At 38.8% G+C, this 22,283-nt stretch overlaps 1 protein-coding gene across 6 annotated transcripts in view; it reads left to right on the top strand.

Moving 5' to 3' along the window:
- Positions 1–22,283, top strand: part of Fgf13 (fibroblast growth factor 13) — a 561,729-nt gene that overhangs the window by 282,227 nt on the left and 257,219 nt on the right. The window contains exon 3 of one of the 6 annotated variants that reach the window (XM_045140363.1): positions 7,385–7,471. The exons of the other annotated variants lie outside the window; for them this stretch is intronic. The gene's annotated coding sequence lies outside the window, so the exon portion shown is untranslated. The remainder of the gene's footprint in view (positions 1–7,384; positions 7,472–22,283) is intronic. 6 annotated transcript variants of the gene reach the window in all.

Below are 22,283 nucleotides of genomic sequence, written 5' to 3'. Positions count from 1 at the left end.
TGAATATATTTAATCCTCAAAGCAAATCTGCATGCCATATGATGTCCTTGTCACCATTTTGCACTTACATTGGACTTTGTGGTTCAGTGACTTGCCTTTGTGACCTTCATAACATGAAAAAAAAAAAATGACAGAGCCATGATTTGGTCATGGGCATGGAAACAGTGATTCTAGACACACCAAACTGAAGATTAATTTGATGTGTTTTGAACTTAGAACTTTTGATTTCCCTTCCATGATTCCTACCAAACTTTATAAAAATATTTCCTTTAAAGAGTCACATGAGGTGGTGCTTCTTTTGTGGCCAAATTCTAATGCTTATGTACTTGTTAACATAAATTCAAAATAGAACAAATCATGTCTCATTATGCTTTAGGAGAACAAATCTTTGGACACTCCTTTGTTTTCACTGTTCCTTCCTGGGAAAGGCAGACCAGATAGAACATGGAAGCTCCTTACTTTGAAAATATAGGAATAAGGATTAAAGACCACTGTGATACACTGTTATGTGGACCTCCTCCTGCTGGACACAAGGTAAAAACAATTTCACTTGCCAGCTTCACTTGTTTTTCAAGGTAGGAAATGTACTAGTTTTGTGATCACTTCTTTTTAGTTGCTTTTGTACATGAGCATGCAATTAGCATGCACTTTCCTTTCCCCAAAGAAAATAATACAGAAATAAATCAAAACAAAAACACAGAGGGATAAGGAGATGACCCAGTGGGTAAATGTGCTTTCTGCATATGTGTGACAACTTAAGTTTGTGTCCCCAGGACCCACATAAGATAAAGCTTAACACAGTAATGAGTATCTGTAATCTGGGCATTCTTAAAGGGAGAAAGGGGATAGGGACAAGAGAATTCTCAGAAACTCTTTGGCAAGCAGCCTGGCATACACAGTGGTGATGAATAAGAGATCCTGCCTCAAAGAAAGTAGAAGGTGAGAACTGTCACTGGAGATTGCCATCTGACCTACACACAGGGGCAACTGCATATGTGTACCCACACTAACACATACAGAGGCACATCATACACACAATGGTATTTAAAACACACACATGGCCTGGGGAGATGGCTTAGCTGTTAAGGTCCTTGCCTGCAAAGCCAATGAACCTAGGTTCCATTATCCAGGACCCACATAAGCTAGATGTACAAGGTGGCACTTGTATCTGGAATTCATTTGCAGCAGCTGGAGACCCTGACATGCCCATTCTTTCTCTCTCCTTCCATTTCTCTCTCTCCCTCCTCCTCTCTCTCTCTCTCTCTCTCTCTCTCTCTCTCTCTCTCTCTCTCTCTATCAAATCAATAATAAATAAATAAAAATATATTTTCTCAATTTTTATTAGCATTTTCCATGATTATAAAAAACATCCCATGGTAATACCCTCCCTCCCGCCTCCCACTTTCCCTTTTGAAATTCCATTCTCCATCATATCCCCTTCCCATCTCAATCAGTCTCCCTTTTATTTTGATGTCATGGTCTTTTCCTCCTCTTATGCTGGTCTTGTGTAGGTAGTGTCAGGAACTATGAGGTCATGGATATCCAGGCCATTTTATGTCTGGAGGGAACACTTTGTAAGGAGTCCTACCCTTCCTTTGGCTCTTACATTCTTTCTGCCACCTCTTCTGCATTAGACCCTGAGCCTTGGAAGGTATGATCAAGATGTTACTCAGTACTCCAGTCACTTCTTTCCAGCACTATGATAACTTCTGGGTCATCCCAAAGTCACTGCCATCGGAAAAGAGAAGATTCTCTACCCAAAGTGAGAGTAGCCTTAATATAAGGGTATAAATATTAAAAGAAGTGCTTACTGGGCAATTTGATAAGAATAGTATATACATTTTTTTTCCAGACATCAGCAGATGTTACACCCCTAGGGCTCATGACTACCCCTGTTTAAAGTTTTCAGTATCAGGGAGGTGTTTTCCCCCATAGAGTGGGCCTCCAGTCCAATTGGAGGGCAGTTGGTTTCCACCATGACAGATGTGCCACTATTGCACCCGTTGGCTCATTTGGGCTGGCTGGCCAATTATCAGGCTTGCAGTGTCCACTGTTGAGTATCTTCACTGTTGGTATCTCTTTCTCCCATTGAACTGCATGCAGAATGGCTTCTTCCAGATTTCTATCAGCTGGTCTACATGGAGGAGGTTATCAGCTCAGTTCCAGCAGGATTTCTCAGTGGCCTTGCAGCCCAAGTATGTGGAGTCTTCATCAATAGGGTCTTACCATCTATTCCTGGTGGGAAACCAAGGGCCTTGGCAACGGCTTATAATATTTTGTGGGCATCAGGGACCTCCCTGTCCAACAACTCACTAGCGATATCCCATCCCTGACACTGAAAATTTTCTAACAATTATCTATGGCTTCTGAGTGTTCCATTGTCCGAAACTGGAGGATTCCATATGATTTATTTGTATCCTCTTAGATTTTGATTAGCCCTCCCTCCACCTTTACATATTATAAGTAGTCTACTAAGCTCATAAACTATGCCTATTTTCTGTGCATTCTAAAATCATCAAGGTCCCTGCAAAGTTACATTTATTTGGGGGCACTCTAATTCACTGTTCATACATGTACCCTGCATGAACTCTCATTTTCTTCCTTTTTTTGTTATTTATGTATATAGTGTGTACACATCCATGACAGTACCATCCTTAGCCTTCTCCCTGTCATCCCCTCATGAAGATTGTGGGTGTTGCATTGTGGGGTTGGCCATCAGTTTTGGGGGTGAAGCAATGTCTCTGTGCATAATGACCCAGCTTATGGCTCTAACAATCTTTCTGCCCCCTCTTCCGTGAATTTCCCTGAGCCATGTTGGGATCATTTTAGGTCTGTTTCAGTGATGATGTATTGGGAGTCTCTGTGTCTGGATAGCTGATTTGGTAGGAGTTGAGTGTTCTCTGTGTATGTCTCCTTCACCCTTGTGCTGATACTAGGCTTCAGCTGGTGCCCTGGTGGGGTGCTGTGAGCTGATTGTCTTCTCAGGTTCTGTGTCCATAGGAAAAAGAGAAGCAAATTCTCCAATGTAGAGTGAGGTCAGTGCAAGATACATGGATACCCATTATTGTTTTAAAGAGAATTTAATAGGTGTAGCCCGTCTTGTAGCCCACTATTGTTGGGAGCTTGATATTGGAGAGACAGTCTCATTTTTGGATATGGTTCTGACTTGTTTCCCATTCCAGGTATGGGTTCCATTCTACTGAGTGGATCTGTTAGCTAAATCAAGAACAGTTGAAAACCCACCATGGCTGTGTGCTGCTATTGCACTTGTGTGAGCATCACGTAAGGTTGATTGCTGCTGAGTAGCTTAAACCGTGAGTTGTTTAGACAGATGTTGGTCATTTTCCCCCAGTTGCTCATGTAACACCTTCTGGCACTAGACAAGCTAACTGTCTGGGAATTGACTCTTTTCCAGTTTCCAGCCATGTCACTCCAAAATCTGTATCAACAGCATATGCTGTCTTCAATAGTAGGGTCTTACCATTAACCTTTGGAGTGTTCCCTTGATAAGTAGGAAGTGGCCTTCTTTGCCTTTTTTGAGTACTTGTAGCTTGAAGTCTATTTTACATGATATTAGCATAGCTATGCCTGCTTGTTTCTTTTTTTTTAATTTTAGAAGGAAAACTTTATTTAGGTAACATAACCATATCATTATAAAGCATAAACTTTTCTGAGTGGCGTAGATGATACAAAACAAGTTACTTTCAATACTTTTACAATATTTTTTCAAGTTAGATACAGCAAAGGACAAGCTAAAAATGCTTTTGAAATGTAAAGAAAATGAAACAGTGAGTGAAATAAAGACTTATCTGGTCACATATTTTACACCCAAGTCTATTCAAAATAACAAGTCTTTAGGTTACACAGACTCCTTTCCATGCTATCAGTGAAATCTCAGCAACAATGTTACAACCATTTTTGTAAAACTGCCAGAAGAGGTTTTTTTTCCAGTTTTTTTTTTAAATTTTTTATTTTATTTATTTATTTGAGAGCGACAGACACAGATAGAAAGACAGAGAGAGGGAGAGAGAGAGAATGGGCGCGCCAGGGCTTCCAGCCTCTGCAAACGAACTCCAGATGCGTGCGCCCCCTTGTGCATCTGGCTAACGTGGGACCTGGGGAACCGAGCCTCGAACTGGGGTCCTTAGGCTTCACAGGCAAGCGCTTAACCGCTAAGCCATCTCTCCAGCCCTATTTTTCCAGTTTTTTTGAGGCAGGGTCTTGCTCTAGTCTAGGCTGACCTGGAATTCACTATGTAGTCTCAAGGTGGCCTCAAACTCACGGTGATCCACCTACCTCTGCCTCCCAAGTACTGGGATTAAAGGCGTGTGCCACCAAACCCAGCTCAAGAGGAGTTTTGAGAACATTTCAGAAATACATCACCCCAAATAATTCTAAACATTTCCCTTTTTTCTTTGAAATAATATTCATGAAGTAGAACTATATAGGATAAAGAATGGGGCCTAAACAGAGGAGGGGAGAACAAGAGAGGGTAATGCAAAGAGAACAACGTATATTTTCTCGCATCTGGGGAATCCAGGCTTAGTAATTACATGTTTACATATATATGATAGATGAAATCAGAAGAGAAAAAAAAAGAGTCAGCTGAAGGAATAGAAGAAATAGAAGAGGATATATGAACAAAGTAAAATACACAAGTATGAGTCAATGTCATAGATGAACCTCATTACTTTGTACTTAAACAAAAATTATAATTATAAAATTTATAATTTAACAAAAATATATAAAGGTAAAACATTCATGTATTTGTTTCTTAACCTAGATAATTAGAAACTTTTAATGAGTTTGCTTACATATACTTGTATCTGCCATACTTTGTTTGTTTGGAATATCATTTTCTACCCTTTCACCCTGAGGAGGTGTCTGTCTTTAGTGGTGAGGTGGGTTTCTTGAAGACAGCAGATTGAGGGGTCTAATTTTTTGATCCACCCTGTTAGCTTATGTCTCTTTATGGGTGAATTAAGGCCATTAATATTTAGGGTAATAACTGTGAGATTTGATTTAATACTTGCCATATTGTGGTGGTTTATGTGGTTTGTTTTGTTGGTGTTTGTAGTTTTTGTGCCTTATTGAAGTTTGGTTATTGTGATCTGCTTCTCATAGGCACTTGAGATTAGTTATTTGAATCTTCTGTGTGGAGCATTCCCTGAAGTATTCTGTAGGTTTGGCTTTGTGTTGTTATAGTTGTAAAGCTAAGTTTTATCTTAGAAATTTTTTCATTCAACATCTATTATGAGGGATACTTTTGCTGGGTAGAGTAGTTTGGGTTGGAAGTCATAATTCTTAAGAGTTTGAAGTGTTCCATTCCAGTCCCTTATGGATTTCCATTGAGAAGTCTGAAGTAATTCTCATGGGTTTGCCTTCATATGTAATGTGTTGTCTCTCCCTAGCTGCTTTCAGAACTTTGTCTTGTGATTGATGTGCAGAGTGTTAATGATAATATGTCTTGGAGAATTTCTGCTTTGGTCCAGTCTGTTTGGAGTTCTGTCAGCTTCTTGTAACTTTCTGGGACTTTCTTTTGAGAGAGTGGCAAAGTTTTCTTCAATAATTTTGCTGATAAATTTTCCATGCCTTTAGTCTGTATTTCTTCCCCTTCTGGTATTCCCATGATTCAGAAGTTGGGACTCTTATGGTTATCTCGCAGTTCCCTCATGTTCTGTTCACAGAAATTTTTGATATTGTTGATACTTTTGGACTCATAAAGTGTTTCTTCTGTTTTGTCTTCCAGTTCTGTTTCTATCCTCCACATGGTTGACCCTATTCTTGAGAGCTTCTATAGAGTTTTGGGATTATTCAATTTCGTTTGTTTTTTCTACTGATGTTTTATGTATAGTTTCCATCTGTTTGTCAAATTTCCTTATCATGTCATTTTCTGATTTTCTTGATGCTTTTTGGAATTCATCCTTGCATTTCTTTATGTCTTCATTGAGCTTAGGCAGCTGGTGATTAAGGTCTTCTTTTTTCTCACTCTCTTTCAGATCATTTAACTGCCTTAGGAATACTTCCTGGTTCTTTTCTAATAGGTCTAATCTAGTGAGCATACCATTCATACAATTATTGGTCCTTTGTTGAGTTTCTGCAAGTTCTGCTATTTGCTTGTCAGGGTTGCATAGCTTGTTTCTTCATTTTGTGGTTCTGATCCTATTGCCTCTTCTAACTTTTGATTCATGACATCCATTGTCTGACTGGGCAATCTAGCTGGATTTACTTGGAACTGATTTTTCATGTTACTCATTTTTTTGCTGTGGTCTTCCCATACAATATTTCAGAAGGCCTAGGGAGTGGGACACTAACCTGCTGGCCAGAAGTGGGGGTTAGGCGTGAGTGGTATGGAGAATGCCCACAGTGTTCAGAAAGGCTAGGGTGGAGACACTAGCCTAGGTCCCTGTTTGGGGGTGGGAGGAGACATGGCAAGTGGGATGACAATAGCACACGCAGGGGTCACCAAGCCTGGACAGGAAGGTTGATCGCCTGGGTGGAGTCCACAAGGCTGGGTGGGAATAGTGATCACGTGTACAGAGGTCAGCAAGGTTGGGTAGGAATGGCTATCACATGCAGGGGTCAGCAAGGTTAGGCGGCGGAAACAGCAATGCTGGGTGGGAACGGGGATCCCTTGTGGGGGTTCACAAGGCTGGGCAGGAACAGCAATGCTGGGTGGGAATGGGGATCTCTTGCACGGGGGTCCGCAGGGCTGGGTGGGAATGGCAATTAGGATCACGCCTGTGGAGCTCAGCCTGATGATGGAAAAGCCTAGGACAGAGGACCTAGCCTGCTAGCTTGGGTACACTTGGCCTGCAGTTAGTGCAGGAGGGACCTCCTACTGGGACTGCAGCTAAGACAGATGCTTGAAGGGATTGGGGGGCTGGGGGGCTACCCAGTAGTGTGGGAATCAATGGATTCCCTATTTTACTCCTCTGTACCCTCATACTGGAAACCTGCTAGAACCAACAACCCCCTAAAAAAACACCCTGAACCTTAAGGGTCTTGCCTTTTCTTCCCCGTGAGGTGAGGGGAGGTTAGGCGGATGCCATTTTGACTGGAACTCTTTTTTTGTTTTTTGAGGTATAGTCTTACTCTAGCCCCGGCTGACCTGGAATTTACTCAGTAGTCTCAGGGTTGCCTTGAACTCATGGAAATCCTCCTACTTCTGCCTCCCAGTGCTAGGATTAAAGGTGTGCACCACCACACCAGGACTTGTGAAGTTTCACTTTCAAGCTCAACAGTAGCTCATGTACAAACCTGCACCTTGCACAATCCACCATCATGGTACTCATGTCACTATGTTATGTTTATGCAAATTAAATTCTCTGTCATTTGTTTGTATTATAAATAACCAATTAAAGAGTTTTATTATTCCTTTTAGAAGAGACATACACTTGAGTGAGAGATAGCATCCAAGAAAGACTCAGAAGTCATTGCTTTGTCTCCAACACCATCGACTCTGTACTCGGTATGTTCTCTGTACAAGATTCCCAGTCTGTTCAAGAATTCTGTACAGTTAATGCCTGTCTGGTCCTCAGTCCATCCTTAGGATTCCAACTCATCTCTTTGTTGAGCCATTCTTTGTTTCTGCCCATATAGGTCAGAATTGTACTTATATTTCTTATGAAATTTGAAGCTCCTTTTCCATATTTATGTGCAGAAAGTGAGTAAATCTCTAATGGAAGAAATCCAGGCGTTCCTGATATTTAAATTTCTCTCCATTTACAGCTATATTTTGTTGGTTTGTTTGTTTGAACCAAGTTCTACCACTTAACATATCCTAGTCATTTAGGTGATAAACCAGGAAGAAAGAAAAGTAGTTCATGAGATTTGATACAGTGTAATACATGTCTTCCACCAACTTCTTCAGTGGCTTTCATTCTGGTAGCATGTTAAAATCATACTGTCCATGTGTGGGGGCACAAGGATGTAATTCCAAAATTTTGGAGGCAGAGAAGGAAATGTTGCAAGTCTGTGGGCAGCCTGCGCCACATAGCCGAGACTCTGTCTCACACAAAAGGCTGGGGATGTGGATGTGGTAGAGTACTTGCTTAAACACATGCAAGGCCCTGAATTTAACACCAAAACAACAATAACAAAATACACCTGAAGGGACATGTATAAATTCCAAATGTCCAGGCTACATTACAGGAACAATAAAATAGAAATGTTGGGGGTAAGGCTTAGGAAGTTTTAAAATGTGCCTAAGAGCAGGTCGCAGTGACTTACAGAATTTCCAGTGTGCCCTATACACAGGGTGTCACTGTGTAGCCAGAGCTAACTGAGAATTGTTGACCTAGAAAGGTAGAATTTGAATGCTTCTGTTTTCCCAGTAACTAGAAAAGGGTTTTGAATCTATTACTGGCTAAAATCATGATACATGAGGACTGGAGATATTTCCATCAATTCCATCTACATCATTCACTTCTTGTCATGGCCTAAACTACCAGTACAATTTCAGCCTTGGTTCACTTAGAACCCCCACATGTAACACACAAATACTAAGTTATATGGTCCTGGAAATTTCAAAGGGCTGTTTTGAGATCTTTGAGGTTCTCCTAGATACACATACCTAAAAAATACCAACACAACATTATTTTTTTTAATTTTTATTTATTTATTTGAGAGCGACAGACACAGAGGGAAAGGCAGATAGAGGGAGAGAGAGAGAATGGGCGCGCCAGGGCTTCCAGCCTCTGCAAACGAACTCCAGACGTGTGCGCCCCCTTGTGCATCTGGCTAACGTGGGACCTGGGGAACCGAGCCTCGAACCGGGGTCCTTAGGCTTCATAGGCAAGCGCTTAACTGCTACGCCATCTCTCCAGCCCAACACAACATTATTTTTAATATACTAGTTTTGAGTATGAAAACTTCCTATGTGGAAAGATTAATTATCTTGATGCATCCTGAGGTCCACATGAACCACTACTTTCTGTTTTAAGATAAAAACCATATACAAGTGAGCAAATAAAACATGTTTAAGTACTTGAGGAAAAACTCGCATTCTTAGGCTGAACTACTGTAAGGAAGCCTCCTAAAGACTTCTCTGATACTCTGGGGTGCTAGATTACACACTTTTACATAGCTGTAAGTTTCCCTGTACCAGGAGAAATCACTTTCCTGGACCTGGTTGATTGCTTTTTGGCTGATGGGATATAGTTTTATTGATCCCTACTTGTACTGCTCTTTTAAATTTTTATAGCCTTGTCAGGTTTCTGATTTCTTTTCTAGAATAACATTGTCCAGCAGTATTTCAGCCTTAGAATTTGACTGCTCACATAGTGTATAAGTGAAATTTATGGAGTTGCTTTTTCGTTCACATCCCAGTAGCTAGTACGCAAGGGACAATCATTAAGTTTTTCCATTGATGACTGACAATATCTTTATTAATGAGTAATTTTCTTTCTAATTGTCAAGTTGATTTTATATTGTTAGGGGCTGGATCTTTTTGCCAAACAATAGATACTTTTACTCCTCTTATTCTTTTCATTATAGTGGACTATAATTTCCATAGACTTAATCTTCACATAAATATTTTTATAATAGAGTAGATAGCCAAATATTTTGGATATTTTTTTCTTATCCTTCAAACAGGTAAAATTTTGGTGAAGAGACAATTGAAATTATTAGGTAAAATGAGATTGTAAAGCTGGCCATAGTGGTACATGCCTTTAATGAGGCAGGGGGATCGGCAAGAGTTTGAGGACACCCTGATACTACATAGTGAATTCCAGGTCAGTGTGGGTTAGAGCAAGACCCAACCTCAAAAAAAAAAAAAAAAAAAAAAAAGAAAGAAATTTTAAGACTGTGCATAGAAAACCAGAAAAGGCCCAGTGATGGTTTCCTTCAGAGAGTAAGATCATAGAAGAATGAGACTGAATTATTAATATAAGTGAAATATCCCCTCAGTTTGTTGTATTGTTAATGGTCATGTTAAGAAGCTATGTGTTAGCCACAGTGGCTTATGTGTATAATTTAATCATTCTAGTGAATGAGTTCCAGGCCAGTCTGACATGAGATCTAGTCTCAGGCAAAGACCCGGGGATACTATACATTTACCTGGTGGTATGGACATCAAAACAACTCCTGTCAGATTTCTTGCTTTGGAAATTTGACATATATATTTCATTTCAGTAAGTCTGTATGTCAGCAGGTTGTATGGTTTGAAATATTCTTTCAGCATTTCTCATAGAACATTCACAATGGAGAACAGACTTTCTTTTTCTGTGTGATATTACTGACTGATCTTAAAATGTTATAAGTATGAATTCTAAATAGAATTCAATTTTTCTACTTGCCTCCCACTAATTGTGAGGAACTTTGAATGTGGTAGCTTTGATCTCACAATTAGCATGCACCAAATTATTGTTTATCAGTGTGCTGTACCACCTTGTTTTTCTCATCCTCTACATTAGCCATTGTACTCTTTCACTATATAGACTTATTGATTTAGATTAATAGCTATGTATTTATTTATCATTGTTCCTTATATCCTGCTCCTCCTTTTATCTATATTTATTTACCTTCTTTTCAAACTACAGTATGTCTCTTTGGAGATGTTTCCTACAGAGCAAACTCTCTCCATTCTAATTTGTTTGTTGAGGTTGAAATTTTCCTTGTCTTCCTTTAATGAGTTGGGATGACAGAGATGTCTTAGTCTGTACCATAGCCTTAGCACTTTAAGGACACTGCTCCATTTATTGTCAATTAAGTCTGTTAACCTGGTTGCCTAGTGTATGAAATCTTGAATCCCGTCATTTCCTTGAAATACTTTTTTTCTTCAGTCTCTTACAGTTTCATTATAATGTGTTTAGGCATAGATTTGTTATTGTTTATCTTTCCTGGAACTTAGTGTTTTGCAATTCTCAAGATCTATGCCTTGTTCTTCAATTCTTAGAAATTGTTGTCATTATATCTTGGAAAGTTTTAACACATCCATTCTATTATCTCTGTTAAAAAAAACCTGCTAAGCTGTGTTTGGTATTCATTTTGCCTTCCATGTCTATGAACCTGGGTTTTATAATGCCCATCTGCTTACCTGTCTGCACTGTAGTCTGTTATTTTCTTCTCAGAAAGCTTCCAATTACTTACTTTTCAGATATATGTGGATGCTATGCAGCAATAGTTTTTAGTAATTCCATTTTCCCAAATCATAACAACTTTAAACTTAACCGTTAATTTATGTGGTGCAAGGAATTCAGTCATTATGTTACCATTAGTAATTTTGATGAAAAGAGCACTGACCTTTGATTTTTTTTTCTAGTAGTAAAAGAGTTCAATAAATTTTCAAGCAGTAATTCAATCAATCACCCTATATAGCAGGCCTGTGCCATGTATATAAATGTGACAAATCCAGTCCCTGACCATAAGGAACACATTGTTTAAATGACTTGTGTAAAATAGAGTGAGGGTCACAGGAAAGGGCAGGAGACACAAAAGTGCAAAGACCCAAATCTTGTAGTGAGTTTTATAGAACCATTATGAGTTTCTCAGAGGAATCAGGCATGGACGAAGTACAGGAAATATTGTATAGCATAGGTTCAGAGCATCACAAAAGGCTGGACTGCTTGGGGATAAGCATACCCATGGCTGTTGAAAAAGGGAGTGCTGTGAATATTGAGGCAATATACAGACTTTTACTGATGTCTTTCACAGGAAGCTCAGTTGGACCCTCAGCACAGTGATATTCCCACTATATAGGATTCTTGATGATATAGGATGCGGAGAGGTACAAAATGACCTGAAGGTTATAGAAAATAGCCCAACTCCTTATTCTGTAATTTAAGCAATGCATGCCATTTCAGTGTTAAATGCTGAAACTGTGCAAGTAAGTAACAGGAGTCATCTTTTTAACAGAAATACAAGCTTTACTAGGATACCTTTAGGCCTGTTATTGATTATAGGGCTAGTAAAAGACTCCCCAGTAGAACAATAATGGTAGCTGGGAAAAGGTATAAGTGGTGAAGATAAGAGGGATCAGGTTTGGGATCAATTTTCGATGCAGAACCTGTAGGACCCCCTGTAGATTGAACTTGAGGATACAGGTGAGACACTGCATACCTGGATTTGCCATGTGTGGAGACTGGCAGACTGAGAAGAGGAAACCAGGTTAGGGAATTAATATATGATGTTGCTGTTTTGGCTTGCCAAGGGATAGAGGATGAGGGTGAAGATATTGAGTAAGAATAGAATGTTGGGGCTGGAGAGATGGCTTAGCAGTTAAGTACTTGCCTGTGAAGCCTAAGGACCCTGGTTCGAAGTTTAATTACCCAGGACCCACGTTAGCCAGATGCACAAGGGGACGCACGCGTCTGGGGTTCTTTTGCAGTGGCTGGAGGCCCTGGTGTGCCCATTATTTCTCTCTCTCCATGTATATATATATATATATATATATAGACACTGATAAGCTTTTACATGGAAGCTTGAGGCAAAGAACACAAGTAAGTAATAATATCCACTTGTGGTGTTTAGAAAACAATTGAGTGTACACTGAGTGCTCCAAAAATCAGAAGGGTATATAGTAAATATGGAATTTACTCACATTGTATTCTTCATAAATAGAAAGACCCTCAACATCTCATCGATTAAAAATTTAATTCCTTATTCTGTTCCCATCATTTTCTTTCTGTAAATCTTAGGTTCTTCCATGATCATAAACCTAGGTTACACACATATTTTCACTCATATGAGGATACTGACACATTTATATATATATATGTCAGAAGTAAGTTAGGAAAATGACTTAGGGATGTCATATTTCTATATGATAGATAATTTTTTGAAAGGAGAATGAGTTACCCATTTATTAATTACTCTAGGAAAAGATAAAGGCTTTTGTGAGTAAATTTATTGCCTGAAAGTTGCTTTGAGATTATCTAAGATCGAGGTTGGCCAACCCATTCTTGTCCTGGCCTATCACATATATGACTTTAAGTCTTCATTTTTTTATTACACAATATTTGATTAAGTAGAAAGTTTGTATGGACACTTCATGTGTTGTATTATCATCCCCGTCCTCCCTTCTCCCATTCCACTGGGGCCTCCTAAGTGAGATTACTGGTACTCACCCTGGGGTCGTGGGTTATCAGTTGCGAGAGCAGCAGGCAGTCATGGGGGGATGCCTGTGGACATTGCCTCCCACCCTGTGGCTCTTACATTCTTTCTGACCCCTCTTCTGCAAAACCCCTGAGCCTTTGTGGGTGGGTTTTTTGGGGGAGGCAGTTTGAGGTAGGATCTCACTCTATCCCAGGCTATCCTGGAATTCACTATGTAGTCTCAAAATGGCCTTGAACTCATGGCGATCCTCCTTAAGTTTACTACAATATTGATCTCTCAGAAGCTTTGGGATTTCTACTTTGGTACATTTTGAGTATTTTCAGTGTCTCTCTCCATTACCCTAGCACAGCTTGTCAGGCTTGCCATGGAAGCAACACTTGTTCATGTACCAGTTTCTCTGTAATTTCACCTAGACCCTAGCTGATGTGCAAGGGGTGGTTCATCTCCTGCCAGGGAATCAGCTACCTTTTTTTGTATTCTTTATAGATTTTAGTTGCCCTTGGTCCTTGCTGCCTTCTGAAAAACAAAGACAGATTCTCCAATAGAGAGTGACATCACCCTAGGCTAAAGGGGATAAATATTGTTTATTTAGAGAAATTTTGGACCTGGACTACAAAGATACAATTGTTCATGAAATTTTACCAGGCTTTTCTACTTTGCCAACAATCAGTGCCCCAGAAATGGAGAGAATCAGACTAATGTGTTTATTTCTGTGCTAAAGAAAGAGATGAAAAGATAACCTTCCCTGACCTTGAAAGGCTATTATACTGGATATGAGTGTAGGGTGGAGCTTGGGCAAAGTGCTCTGCTGTATTTGATGGGTTATTGTAATCCACTTAACAATAGTGACATTGGAAGTTAAACATAGACTTGCACAACACCATCTTTGTCAAATATATAAACTCAAATATATAAACCTTAACCTACCACCAGTAGGTATTCAGGTATTCAGTTTCTTAAAATTTTAATTATCGCCAACACACTACCACAGGCTTATTCTTTTATTCCTCTTTATCTGCAACTCTCTATGCAAGTCATAGAAACCACTGACTTAGTTTTGAATTAAGAACTGAGTAAAGGTTAGAGAACCTGAGACCCAGACAAGACCACTAACCCTGGGTTCCACTTCAGCCAACTTGAGTTTTGGAATAGCAATGGAACTGGAAGGGGAGGCCACTTCCACTGGCAGTAAAATAAATGCCAGAATAAACAATAAAAACCTCCGGTAGAGGAGCTGTTTCAACGATTTTAATATGACTGTTTCCTTCTGAGCCTTTGTAATGGACCTAAGAGAGAGAATGGGAGGGAATAAAAGGAGGCAACAATAAAGCATGAACAGCTCTTTTCAGTTGTTTCTCCCTTACACTGTCAGTTGAATAGCAGGCATATGATGCAGTTTCTCTTCTTTCCATCTCCAAAATTGCTCTGATCTTTTATGGAGATGTTAGGAGAAATGATCCCCATTTTAATTCTCCTTCCTACAGAAATTTCTCCCTCCTTGGTAGACATGGAGCACTTAAAAATCTCTTAATATTTTCTGAATCATCTATGAGGAAAGGTATAGATATTTCAACATAGTAAGAGGACAGAGGGAACAAGGAGTCTAGAACTATTGATCAAAACAGAAATTATCCTGGTGTTTTTCCTTCAAAGAACTGAGACATAAAGTATGCATTGGGCCTGTCTCCATGATCTTTGATTTTTTTTAAATTTTATTTATTTATATATTTTAGAGAGAGAAAAAGAAAGAGAGAATGGATACACGAGGGCCTTTAGCCACTGCAAATGAACTCCAGACACATGTGCCACCTTGTGCATCTGTCTTATGTGTGTGCTGGTGCATTGATCCTGGGTCCATAGGCTTTGCAGGCAAGCACCTTAGCCACTAAGCCATCTCTACAGCCCTCAGTTCTTGAAGTGAAACCTAAGTTTCCATGGCTGAGTAGAAGGAAACATGAAAAACCATGTATTTACTTCATCACATAGCTACAAAGCACAAAGGTAGTGCCTAGTAAAGTGCCTGGCATTGTCTACTTCTTACCCACTTTTTATCCACTTCTTGCTTTTTGCTTTCACTATGTTCTAGTTTCCATGGCATGTGGGAAAATTATATAGGCAGTATTGCCCTCAGAGAGCACACAGCTTTTAAGCAATAAACAGGTATGTACTGAAATCAAACAGTGTATATACTTCCTATTTCCTTTTGTAATTTCCAGTTCTACAAGAAAATCTTAGTTTGTGCTGTTATTGCTAATGTCAGATAGAGTGTTTCTAAACAGAAGAACAAATGTGCCTCTTGTAGCTGAAGAGAGATTCCTAACATTTGTTTAGGCGAGTTGAATTTGGCTTCAGAGGCAGCTGATGGTATAGCTGAGCTGCATACACGTGGTGGTGATGCCACTGGTCAGCAATACTACTTAAAGTCAGAGTGGTATTCTCTATTTGTCAGGGCTTTTGTGAGACTCCTGTTAATGTTTAGCATCATCAAAGAACAGAACAAAGACCTTTTGGGGTACATTTGTCATGGACAATCTGAATGTGGGCCAGTGTCCTCATCCTGAAATGCATTCTCCCAACAAACTGCCAGGAATGTAGCCCTAGACATGCTTCCAGAGCTGACATGTATCAGTAGTTGTTAGGTGCAGCCAATTTGTTGGGCGTGAATCTGCTGTAACTAGCTTCATCAGCAAGTGTTCCTAGCCTCAGGTGGCCTTCTAAAAAGTCTTCTGGTCCCTGGATTTGAAAATAGTTCTGGCCAAGCAGGCAGGGATATGGCAGTTGTGCAATATCTCCTGTGGCTGGCTGTTGCTTTGCAGCTTCCCCTGGAGGGTTTTCTTTCTAGACTTTGAACAACTGTGCATGATGTCATATGGCCTTGGTGCCTACTCCCCAATTGTTCACTGTAGCTATTGATCACTGGAATATAAATGCATCTAACACCAAGATACTTGCTCATTAACCAAGTAAGGCTTATTGGAATCCCCTCCTTGGGAACTTTCAACTATATTATTTCAGTGTTATTTCCATATATGTACTATAGTAAGGGTATCCTGAAAGGAAGTTGGGAGTCATTCACATAGTGATGCTAGAGAAAAGCTTGGAAAAGGTCCATGCTGAGGGGATAGCATGCAATGCTCTAGATATGGAAGATCAGTTGTTTAACAAGAAGGGCATTAAGACTTAGTAAAGTTAGTCACCCTGCTTAAATTCCCATAACAAGAAGCAGAGCCCAATACAATTCCATGTTTTTCTTACTCTAAAATTTGTGCATTTGCTCATATGCAACCTGATGCAGGCTAGGCTGAGGAATAAGACGTTCCACCTCTATCACATCTCCCAGGGCCCAGGAGAAATTGCAGAGGCAGCAGCTACATGAATACTGCCCCCATTGCTGGCCTGATAACCAGCTCCAGGGTGAAGGTGATAGACAAGGTGATAAATCAAAGCCCATTAAACCAGATACCTAAATCAGAATGCTAACAGGCCTTCCATGGCTCAGGAAACGTTGCAGAAGAGAAATAGAGGGGGTGCGAAGACTGTAAGAGCCACAAAGTGGGTGGGAATATTCTGAGGTATGGCCAATCACCATCTCCCCCACAGAGGCTGAATTCTTCATGGCCTTATAGTGAATGCCATAACACAACTGAGAAGAGTCCCCCAGTTAAATGGGGATGAGGGTGAGAGGATGAAAGAGTACAGCCATTTAAAATAAATAAAAAGTAAAATAAATAAAATAAAATAAATAGGGAACCACTAAAATCTAAGAAGACATTGAGGATGAAAACAGTATTTTAAGAAAACTAATTTGGTAGCCATATGTAGGTGGACATTAACAAAGTGTAAGGATAGAAATAGAGAGCAGTCAGGAAGTATTGTGAAAACAAGGGCATAAAAGATTTAGAGCTTATAAGGTATTGATTCTCCCACCATAATATTTATCACAGGTATATTTTTAACTGAGGATGATTCTATGTATTTATGTGTTATAAAATGGGGTTTTGATATATGTGTACATTGTGGTGTGATTAACCAAGCTTATTAACACATCCATCATTTCACATACTTGCTTTTGCGATGAGATTTGAAATATATTCTCAGTAATTTTGGAAGTTAAATATATTATTATTAACTATAGATATAATGCTCTGTGGTTAAACTTGAAAACTCACTTTTCTTGTCTACCTGAATCCTTGTACACTATTATTACATTCTTCCCTGCTCAGACCTCCAGAGACTGTCATTGTTCTCTACTTCTATGAGCTTGTCTTGTAAAAGTTCTATATATAAGTGAGACCATTCAGTATTTGTCTTTCTGTGATAAGCTTCTTTTGAAATGGTATAATAGCCTCCAGTTTCATATGAATTGTCTCAAATGATAGTATTTCCTTATTTTTAAAGTTTGCATCATATTTTACTATTTAAATGAACCTCAGTATATTCATTCATATAGGATTGATTCCATATCTTGGCTGCTATAAATCATATTGCAGGGAACATAGGACTGCAAATATCTCTTCATAATAGTGATTTTATGATTCTATTTCTTTTCAGTATATACCCTATAATGGTATTGGTGGAGCATATGATATTTGTAATTTTACTTTGTAAGGACCTTACATATAACTTTATATGGTGGCTATATTTAGTTTATATTCCCACTCATAGTACACAATAAAGTAAAATCTTCCCTTTTCTTAACATCCTTGCAAGTACTTACTTCTTCTTTTAAAAATATTTATTGTTTGTTTATTTTCAAACAGAGAGGGGGGAGGATGGGTGCAACAGGGCCTCAAGCATTTACAAACTAACTTCATATTCATGTGCCACTTTGTGCATCTGTGTTGATGTGGATACTGGGGAATTGAACTTGGGTCCTTAGGCTTTGCTGGTAAATACCTTAACCACTGTGCCATTCCTCCAGACACAGTCCTCTCATCTTTTTGATAGTAGTCATGCTACTTCATTGTAGTTTTGATCTATTTGATGATGACTGGTATTAATCATTGTTTTATATGCCTTTTGACCCTTTGCATATCTTTAGAAAATGGCTGTTCAGGTCCTTTAAACATTTTTCCCTTGACTTTTAATTTCAAAGTTTATCATATAAATATATTTTGATTTCATCATAATCTGCTCTAATCAACTTATTTTGTCTTCTCTCATCACGATCCCAACGAACCCTTTCTTTATTCCAGCTAGCACTTTTTCTGTGTTTATATGGTTTGAGGCCCTCTTTCATCATCCATGATAGAATGTTGATGGGCTCAATATATGGAGATCTTATGGAGGTAATAACAAATGGCTTCATCTTACGCCAGTTGTTAAGAAAAAAATAAACAAGATGCTGGCTTAAGCATTGACACAGTCACACAATTGCACAACCATAGAACCGCTCAAAATGAGCATGTTTCAAAAGTTTCCACTTGTCTGATGACCCCTAACTATGTAAGCCAAAGGTACTCTGGTGATGTTTCTCAACCAGGAGAAGTATGACTGTCCTAGAAGGCATTTGTCAAAACCCTATAAATATTGAGGGTAGGTATACTGATTAAAGGAAACTATTGTCATCCTGTAGAAAGATAACACTTGTAAAGTTTACTACATTGAGTGAGATAGCTTACCAGCAGGTGCCATTCTACAGAAAAACTGGAGTAAAAACTGGTGAAGTGAGCATAGAAGAGTGATATGTAGGAGTATCAAAGGTCTATATGAAATAGCTAAAGAACTGATTCTCAGTGTTTTGTATGTATTATCAATGTCCTTGGGGTGGCTGTTAAAATTGACTTTTTGCATCCCCTTGTGAGAAAGATATTGAGGAATATACATTTTATAAATATGCTGATTGATTATTTTGTATACCAAAATCAAGAACCATTAGACTGAATGATCTTTCTAAGCACATTCAAGTCTTGGGAAATAAAATAGTTAAGATCTTTATATAGCTAAAGGAATAAACCACAGCCAGGTATCCCTATTGAGGTCAGCACAAGAAAAGTAGGTCTGGAAATCAAATAAAGTATTTAAAATAGCTATAGGGAAATATAATGAGGGATCATTTTCTATTTGAAAATATTTATTGTAAAATTGGCCTCAGTTTCAACAGGCTTAAAGAATCCATTTGCAAAAATAATTTATAAATAAATCTATGAGAAAATGCTCAACTTCCTTCTATTGCAATCAAGGAAATCCAAATTAGTAAGATATCTATATATATTTATGAAATTATAGAAATTTACTTCATTTATTTTTACTTTAGTCATATCCACTGTGGAAGAGCAATAGATATACACTAGCATTGAAGCATTCTGCCATGATAAAGGAACATTGAAACAATTTGGAAACCATGTTGACAAGATGTATCTGTCAACACAACGTGTTGACAAGATGATTGCCCCTGATATATTCAAAGTTTTATTAGTTTGTGTTTTGCTGGAGGCAATGTAACTGGGTTGATCTTAAGGTATGGTGGTGGGTTTGAGATTTCGAGTTCCTGAAGTGTGCTGTTCTGTGTGGCTTTTGGCTTTTTGGCTTTTTCATCTGTCTGTGTGTTTGGTCCTGTGAAAGCAGGCCAGCTTCTTCTGCCATTATGGAATGTCCTCTGGATCTGTAAGCTTCAATAAATGTTTTCATCCATAACTATGCCTGGTCAGGAAGTTCATCTCAATGAACCTGAAGCTGAATGCTACTGAAATTGGTACTGAGGAGTGGGCTGAGATGAACTTGACCACGTGGATGTTGGTCTTTTGGAACTTTTGTTTTGGAGGAATTGGCATGGACTTGGTGCTTGCAAAGGAAGTTACCTTCTGGAGTGGTAAGCCAAGTTTTATGGACTATTCTGATGAGAGTTTTAGAATCCTAAGGGCAGACAGTATTGAACTTTGAGGTGTGGTTTATGAACTTTCTAAGTGGAAGGAAAGACTGCAGAGGACATTGTTGGTGCTGTGATACTGGCATAAGGGCTGGCTGTGTTCTGCTGCCCAGGCCCAGAAAGTTTGATCAAGGTTAAATTTGTAATGGAAAGATATGCTTGGCTAAAGGTATTGGACTGAGAGATGTAAGATTTTAAGTTGGAAAAAAATCAAGCAAATTAAAATTTCAGGCACTGAGGCTGGTTTTAGTTTACTGAAGCTGCAATTGTCAACACATTAGCAATTGTAAGGAAGATGACCCAGCTGCTTTACATTAAAACATTGGAGAGAATGTCTGAGGAAAGACTATCATAGGAATGCAACCTCTTTTGGAAAGAGTTGACTAGAGAAGGAACTTGCTTTTCAAGGTTAAGATTTATTTCCTCCCTGAATTAAGAATATGGCTGTGTCGTGCATACCTGGTATTTTTTTTTTTTTTTTTTTGCAGAAGCATGAAAAATGCAAGGCGTGGTCATGATTTTCACATGGTTCTAGGAGCCACTGCTGAGATGCAGCATAAGGCAAGGTCTGATTCCCTGATAGGCTGAAACAGCCTTTGGAAGACTGACCGTGGTTTGCATGAAGGCATGAAGATGTTTTGGACATACTAGGACTATGAAAGCGCTACCATAGAGTGCACTGTTGTGCTGGGATGGAAGAGTTCCATGGATACTTTGCCCAGCTGGAGGGGCAGAATTGGAAAATCCAGAGACTGTCAGTCTCTGGTTATACTGAACTTGAATTTTAGAAGTTTGATGTTTGTTTGATGGTGGTGGAGTTTGGATTGTTTTAGTCTCTCCTTGCTATGCATTAGACCACTTGAAAATGTTTAATCTGTGCCTTTATATGCTGGAAGGATTGTTTGATTTTATAGGACTTACAATTTACAATGTGTGATGGTTATGAATCTATTAGAGGCCAGGGGAAGAGTGTGGTAGTTTGAATAGATGGCCCCAAAATGTTTATTAGTTTGTAGTTTGCATCTGCAGTCACCTGCCTGGAGGCAATGTCACTGGGTATATCTTAAGGTTTGGTGGTGGGTTTGAGATTTCAGTTTAAAGATATGCAAAATGTGCCTAGCTAGAGTTCCTGAAGTATGCTGTGCTGTGTGGCTTTTGGGGTTGTGCTTCTCTCCCTCTCTCTCCCTCTCTCTCTCTCTCTCTCTCTCTCTCTCTCCCTCCCTCTCTCTCTCTCTCTCTCTCTCTCTCTCTCTCTCTCTCTCTCTCTCTCTCTCTCTCTGCTTGGACCTGTGAAGGCAGGCCAGCTTCTTCTGCCATTATGGATCTTTCCTTGGATCTGTAAGATTCAATAAATCTCTTCTTCCATAACTGTGCCTGGTCTGGAAGTTCATTTCAGTAAACCTAAAGCTGTCTGCTATAGTACCTAATATCTGAAAATGTTCAGGGACTTGTAATTTCACATGGAGAACATAAACTAAAAGTGCTCACTGCTTTTGCCTTTTATCTGAAAGTCTGATTTAGGTATTCCTTGTTACTTTATGTATTAATGTACTACAGTTTTAGAAGATATATTAGTAGCATAGTGTGTGTGGCTATGTAAAAGTTAAGTTGATAATGAATTTTATTAACATGGACAATGCCTATTACATGCTGTTAGGTTAAAAAGATTAGAGATAAATATTTGATACCAATTGTGTGGGAGAAAAAGTAATAGTGCATAGAAAGAAAGAGCTTGAGTAATGACAATGCCAAGATGTTAGCAAAAGATTACTTCTACTTGGTGTGTTTCTTTGTAGTTGTTAATGTCTTTGTGACTTTCCTAATTTCCAAGCTTTCCACAGTGGGTTTGTACAACAGTACTTGAAGAAAAGAACTCAATTTAAACATATTTATGGCAGAGACTAGAAACAAGGAAGATGTAACATCTTTTATAATTACATTTTAACAATTTTGATTGTTGGACTGAGGATGATAGAATCCACCTAACATAATATATAGTCAGGCCTATGCCCACTACCTCTCATCAATATAGAATTATCAAAAAGAAAATTTGTTAGTTCTTACTTTCTTCTCTTGGGTATGTTCCATTACTGGTCTCATATTGATTTCATGAATGTCACTCCCAGTGGAAAGGTGGTTAGAATGAAGTAGCTGCCTGGATGATAGCAGTAGGTTTGTTTTTATTTATTTTAATTTATATCTCATGAATATCAAATAAATTGAAGGGGTCAGTGTTTCAGTAAGGTACCAAGAAACTTTGGAAGTAAATGGATTTCTTTTGTTTCATTTTTTCAATGTTCCATTTGCATTCTACTTCCTTGAAGTACTTGTTATTTATAGGCCCCATAGATGATTG

Source organism: Jaculus jaculus, chromosome X, assembly GCF_020740685.1.
Source record: "Jaculus jaculus isolate mJacJac1 chromosome X, mJacJac1.mat.Y.cur, whole genome shotgun sequence".
NCBI classification, from domain to species: Eukaryota; Metazoa; Chordata; class Mammalia; order Rodentia; family Dipodidae; genus Jaculus; species Jaculus jaculus.
The sequence above is the reverse complement of the archived record's forward strand: the minus strand, read 5'-3'. Positions and strand labels throughout refer to the sequence as shown.